Below are 6712 nucleotides of genomic sequence, written 5' to 3'. Positions count from 1 at the left end.
CACTATATCGTTAGCGAATGTCTCTCGTGCAACAATGGTAGCGGCGCTGAGGGGTTGCCGCGTTTGAATTTTGTACGGATAGAGGTGTAAAATCTGGCGCATGAGACGATACGTGGACGTTGGCGTCACTTGGACCGCAGCTGCAACACGGCGAACGGAAACCCGAGGCCGCTGTTGGATCACCTGCTGCACTAGCTGTGCGTTGCCCTCTGTGGTTGCCGTACGCGGTCGCCCTACCTTTCCAGCACGTTCATCCGTCACGTTCCCAGTCCGTTGAAATTTTTCAAACAGATCCTTTATTGTATCGCTTTTCGGTCCTTTGGTTACATTAAACCTCCGTTGAAAACTTCGTCTTGTTGCAACAACACTGTGTTCTAGGCGGTGGAATTCCAACACCAGAAAAATCCTCTGTTCTAAGGAATAAACCATGTTGTCCACAGCACACTTGCACGTTGTGAACAGCACACGCTTATAGCAGAAAGACGACGTACAGAATGGCGCACCCACAGACTGCGTTGTCTTCTATATCTTTCACATCACTTGCAGCGCCATCTGTTGTTGAAAATTGTAACTACTGTAATTTAGAAAGTTTGTCCGCCTGAAAATGTACTGTTGTCCCAAGCATATAGCAACAAACGGTGTATTTCTATCGCTGCTCGTTTAGTTTTTATTGCCGTTTCAAATATACCGGTCATTTTTGAAACACCCTGTAGCATCCGCCAGAAAAATGTATACACATTCTAAAGAACGAAAAGTATTACTTTTGTATTTATTTTACCTTTAGTAATTGATCACACATATTTTACAACCTTCAGTTTAGCACATGGTTACCTTAAACGTGCAAAATGTTCACCGTTGGCGGCTACACACATAACAGAACAACGACCGGTCCCCGCCAACTACGTCAGTCAATGTTACAGGGGGGATGGCTGCACGTGTCGCTGTCATCTCATGGCGAAGTTCCTCCAGCGTGCGTGGCTTACGTCGATAGACGTTATCTTTCACACTTCCCCGCAAGTAAAAGTCCATAGGTGTAAGATCTGGCGACAGTAGAGCGAACTCAATGGGCCCTCTTCGTCCAATCCAATGCTCCGGAAAGTTGTCATCCAGGAAAGCTCGTACGACTAGGTGGTAGTGTGGTGGGGCCCCATGCTGTTGGTAGAAGACCTCTTCATAAGCTCCATAAAGCGCACGTATACCTGGAGAAATCGATGTGCGTTACATTTTCAGGTACACTTCTCCAGTGGCAGTAGCATCAAAGATAAAGGGTCCTACTAAACCCCTAGATGATAGTCCACAACACACATGAACCCCTGGTAGATTGACCGCTTTATCCACATAAACATGCGGATTTCGTGGTGCCCAGTACACACTGTTATGGCGATTCACGGTTCCATTAAGTTTAAATAGTACCTTGTCACTCCACACTACCTTCGTCACAAATTGTTTGTCATCAGTTAGCATTTGCTGATACCATTCGCAATATTATATTCGGCGATCGAGATCGTCATCGTTAATCGGGTGCAGTAATCGTGGAACGTAAACTTTCCACTTTGCAGCTTACAGAATTTTTCGTAATCTTGTACCTCCACTTCACGTGCACTTCGCGTAGATGACTTCTGTGGAGATTTAACAAACGTTTGCAAGATAGACCACAAGCAGGACTTGCAGTTATACGGTGTCTTCCTGATCTTCCTTTGTGAATATCACAAATCGTTCCATGCAATTCAAACTTGCCAATGATGCGTTTAATTGTTAGGTGGGTTGGCAGTTCTGTTTCAAACTCCCGCCTCCCCTGACGTTGCACTTCAACGGCATTATCAAACTTGGAAAACCACTTCACAATAGATTCTCGTTGCTCGAATATCAAGAGTGCTTTAGCCATCCTGTTTAAGTCATATTTCATCAACTGTGACGAGATAGTCAAACTTACGTATGGGGATAACATTGAAGTTTCTTTAACGAAAACAATAAGAATAGCTAAATAGACAGATAAATAGGTAGTTACATAGCATGCTGGTTTAATTACTAACAACTCAATCCAAAAGAAAGTGGCTACATTACTAACAGGCTCGCCGGCCGGGGTGGCCGAGCGGCTCTAGGCGCTACAGTCTGGAACCGCGCGACCGCCTCGGGCATGGAGGTGTGTGATGTCCTTAGGCTAGTTAAGTTTAATTAGTTCTAAGTTCTAGGGGACTGATGACCTTAGAAGTTAAGTCCCATAGTGCTCAGAGCCATTTGAACCATTTGACTAACGAGCTCTTGTCGTGGCGTATCACCACACAGCTGTTTGTCGGTCCTGAACTTTGTTCTTACGGTTTATTTTATTTATTTACACGTCAAGTTCCGTAGGACCAAATTGAGGAGCAAATCTCCAAGGCCATGGAACGTGTCAGTACATGAAATTACAACATAAAAGTAATAACGGATAAAAATCTTTATGAACTTGAAAAAGTCAGTCCATAAGTTTAGGTAAACGCAATCAACAATACAACAAGAATCAGCTTAATTTTTCAAGGAACTCCTCGATAGGATAGAAGGTGGTCCATGAGGAAACTCTTCAGTTTCGATTTGTGAGCGCGTGGATTACTGCTAAGATTTTTGAGTGGTAGCTTATTGAAAATGGATGCAGCAGTATACTGGACACCTTTCTGCAGAAGAGTAAAGGAAGTCCGATCTAAATGTAGGTTTGATTTCTGCCGAGTATTAACTGAGCGAAAGTTACTTATTCTTAGGAATAAGCTGATATTGTTTTGGTCCAAGTCACTGTAGCAGTGTGTCAGGTTGACCGTTAGAGCCATCGCAGCCTCTAGTAAAGTAGATATCCGTGGGCCGTTAATCTCTAACCTTGATTATTTTAAAATAACGCGTAAAAGGTTTCTTAATACATCTTTGCAGTATCATTTTAATTGCATACTCTTTAGAAGTGATTAAGCTGCCATAATACCTTACGTGAGACACGCGTTACACTCTCTAAAATGTGTAAATGTTTGATGTGTCTTAAGCGATCACGTCTAGAGATAGATTTATTTAACTGAAATCGCTTACAGATTATAAAAAGTTGTGAAGCGGTACGATTTGTGACAAACACTTTTATTGTAATATTTCTAAAATTATTTATCTTCGTTTTTGTTTCAGTCGCTTTTGTCGTCTTCGCCTGTACGCCATGGCTACAGCGAAAGATCATTACGAACACGTGCTTTCCCTGCACGTTTTGCCCGCACCGTCCAAGCACGAGCAATCGCGCTTCTGGCATGGTTCCAGCCGACTGATGAACACTAACAGTTTATCTTCCAACTTTCACCTCTCTGTTGTATGGGAGGAAAGGAGTTTGTTTTTCCCCCGCTGCCCGAAATTACTGTCACAGTGGGTAGGCTCTGATTCTTGTCTATTTCGCCACGGTGATAGCTCCTACGCAAACGAAAATATTTTCGATGAGAAGTTAAGGAACGTTTCAGCGCACCAGATTGCGAACATGATGGGCGACATATCTAATCTTTGCTTTACCGGTGAACGTACCTTGATATTAAATGTTGTGCTTCCTGAGACATACGGGACGATGATGGAGAACCGAAGATATTAATTTGTATAAAGTTACTGCGACACAGGTAACGACGAGATACGCGACTGGGTGCTGGTCTATACTCGTCGATACGGACATATTGCGTGGACTGTTCCTAAATCATTTGCGTCCAGTGGGTTTTAAATGAATTCGCCGTGCAAATGAGCAGCCTCACAGCCACTTCCGTTTGCTGTGTGGTCGCGTGTGTTACAAAGCGTTGAGAACGCACAGAGGGCAGGGGGCAGGACAACTGCGTTCGCAGTGGACGTTAAAACACTGCGCTGAGGATGGAAGAGTTTGCTGGTGCCTCGGGGAACGCGCTCTGTGCTGTGCTGTGCTGTGCTGTGCTGCGGTGTTCCTGCGCGACAGGCGCTGGCGGAACTGCGGACAGGTCTTTGCTTTGAACCACCAGAGTACGATGAAATTTGTTGTCACCTATCCCACTGTGCTAACTGTGTTTGTGGTTGCAACCTACGCGCTCCACACATTCGAAATCGTGTGCGGAATTTCGGAAGTGTCGCTAAAACCCTCCGCTGCTCTACACCTTATCCTCTAAATTTACATAGACCCCACAATTCCTTCAGCACAACAGACACGGCGTAAACAACACTTCTATAAGCTATTTAGGTATAAGAAAAGTAGCATAACTAAAATACGTATTCGAAAAATAAAAGTTAAAAGGTAAATCTTAAGGTTAGAATCATATCAAGAGGAATTCCAGAACAAAATATTTCTTAGTACAGCCCTGTCATCGGCATCCACGATGTAAATGCCTTTACAGTTGTCATAATTCTATTCAACTCTCCCGTTTTTTCCACCTCTTATTCACCTTCACTCACTGCATCAATGTGATTAAGAGAAACGTTTAGGTTCAAAAATGGTTCAAATGGCTCTGAGCACTATGGGACTCAACTGCTGGGGTCATTAGTCCCCTAGAACTTAGAACCAGTTAAACCTTACTAACCTAAGGACATCACAAACATCCATGCCCGAGGCAGGATTCGAACCTGCGACCGTAGCGGTCTTGCGGTTCCAGACTGCAGCGCCTTTAACCGCACGGCCACTTCGGCCGGCTAAACGTTTAGGTATTTGCATTTTCTATCATACCAATCACCTATTCCACAGGAAAAATGTTCAAATGTGTGTGAATTCCTAAAGGACCAAACTGCTAAGGTCATCGGTCCCTAGACTTACACACTACTTACATTAATTTAAACTAAGTTAATCTAAGAACAACACACACACCCATGCCCGAGGGATGACTCGAACCTCCGGCGGGAGGGGCTGCGCAGTCCCTAACATGCCGCCTTAGACTGCGCGGTCACTCAACGCGGCTCCACAGGAAAATAATTATATTTATTTATATTGTAAAATCAAAGTTACTTTATTTAAACATTTTCAAAAGTGTAAGAAGACTGCACAAATTATAGCGTCAATTTTTTTTATAAAGTAACTGTAATATTACTCGTAATTCAACAGAAACATCATTAGCTTTTCCAGCAGAAGAAAATTAAATTATTAATGGATGTACAACATTTATTATGTGTGTGTGTGTGTGTGTGTGTGTGTGTGTGTGTGTGTGTGTGTGTGTGTGTGTGTGTGTGTGTCTGAGGGGGGCGGGACCGCCGGCTCACGCGCGCCTGTGCGTGTGCGTGTACGTGTCTTGCTGCATAATTTTCTTTGGAACAATTGGAATCATCAATTATACTGTCTGGTAGTAGCTCCCATGTTCGCCTGACCAATCCAACAACTCCCGTATTATCTGTGTCTGTACGTATCTAGTACATCCAGTAAGATGAATGATTTCTCAGAACATCATGCGTTTTCGATTAACGTTACATGTTATGTCCCTTGCTGTCTCCATCTCAGTGTTATGAAAGACATTCGTGTCTTATCACCACACTGGTTACTTCTGAATTAACAGGTCAAATTTGTACAAATTTTGGTTCTAATTACGAGAATTGTTCATCATCGAAGTGTTTGTATTCCTACAATATGTCACACGTGTACCAGACTTAGTTGCCACTCCATAGTTATGCTAGAACTGATAGGAATGTACGTATACTATCACAGTATTTCTCTCCATATAGCAAATCGAACGTGAATAAAGTTTTGTTGAAACTTCTCCACGCATTACACAGCTATGACGGAACGAATCGACCCAATTCCTCCAGTCAGCCCTCTAATAGAAGTTTAACACACTCTCTTATTCCATTTCGAAATGATAGCATTCACTTTACGTGTGCGGCGCACTTTTTCTGATGTTACAGAAATTACTCCGGGAAACTAAGGTTTTTCCAAATGTGACAAATCATTCCAAGGTGCAGCGTTGTCATGTACGTATGAAAAATATTCTGTGCAATTTTAAAACTACTGCAATCGAGAAAATCCCGTCAGTACTGTATTTAATAGACTTTGTGTTACGTTTGTACTCTACTACACACCAACTATCAGTAAATGAAATCAAATCAAGAAGTATTATCAGAAACCTGTTACAAATTAGATGCATTTTGAAATATGAGCTATTGTTAACTAACACGTATTTCCAATTTCAAGGCAGGGAAAATCGTTAAACTATTAATGAAACTCAATTAATCGGCAAATATTGCGTCTTCCATTGTAGAAGACATTCGTCCGTTTCAAGGTGGAAGTGAAGCCGAAGAAGTACGGCTTAATTATCCACAGGTTATGTAACTAGTTTTTAAAATATACTGAATTTTACTCACCATAAAACGCTTTAACTGAAAAATTAACAATCCCTTGTAAATAAGATTAATATATTATACAGCACTTCAATATGTAGAAGTCGTAATATTTATAAGCGCTGCACAAAGTAAACCTCATGTCTCACAACAACAAAAACATTGTGGTCTCTAAGACACATTCCTTCAGGTGATTCTAAACGAGAATGAAACGCCAACCAGTAAACATCTTTTTTCTTCTTTCTTAGCCTTTAGAAGTTATGATGAATAGAAATTCATGTTTTATTGAACAGAAAACAACATTTTTATGAAGAGAAAAGCAGTCTCGTAGTGTTTCGACTTGAATAGTAATAACGCTGGTTTAATTTATATCTCCACAAGTAAAAGGTTGAATCTCTGTCGTTTTTTGTGACTTGTTTCATTCGTCTGTTAGCTGTTCGTGCGGTCG

Source organism: Schistocerca cancellata, chromosome 3 (assembly GCF_023864275.1).
Source record: "Schistocerca cancellata isolate TAMUIC-IGC-003103 chromosome 3, iqSchCanc2.1, whole genome shotgun sequence".
In the NCBI taxonomy this organism is placed as follows: Eukaryota; Metazoa; Arthropoda; class Insecta; order Orthoptera; family Acrididae; genus Schistocerca; species Schistocerca cancellata.
The sequence above is the reverse complement of the archived record's forward strand: the minus strand, read 5'-3'. Positions refer to the sequence as shown.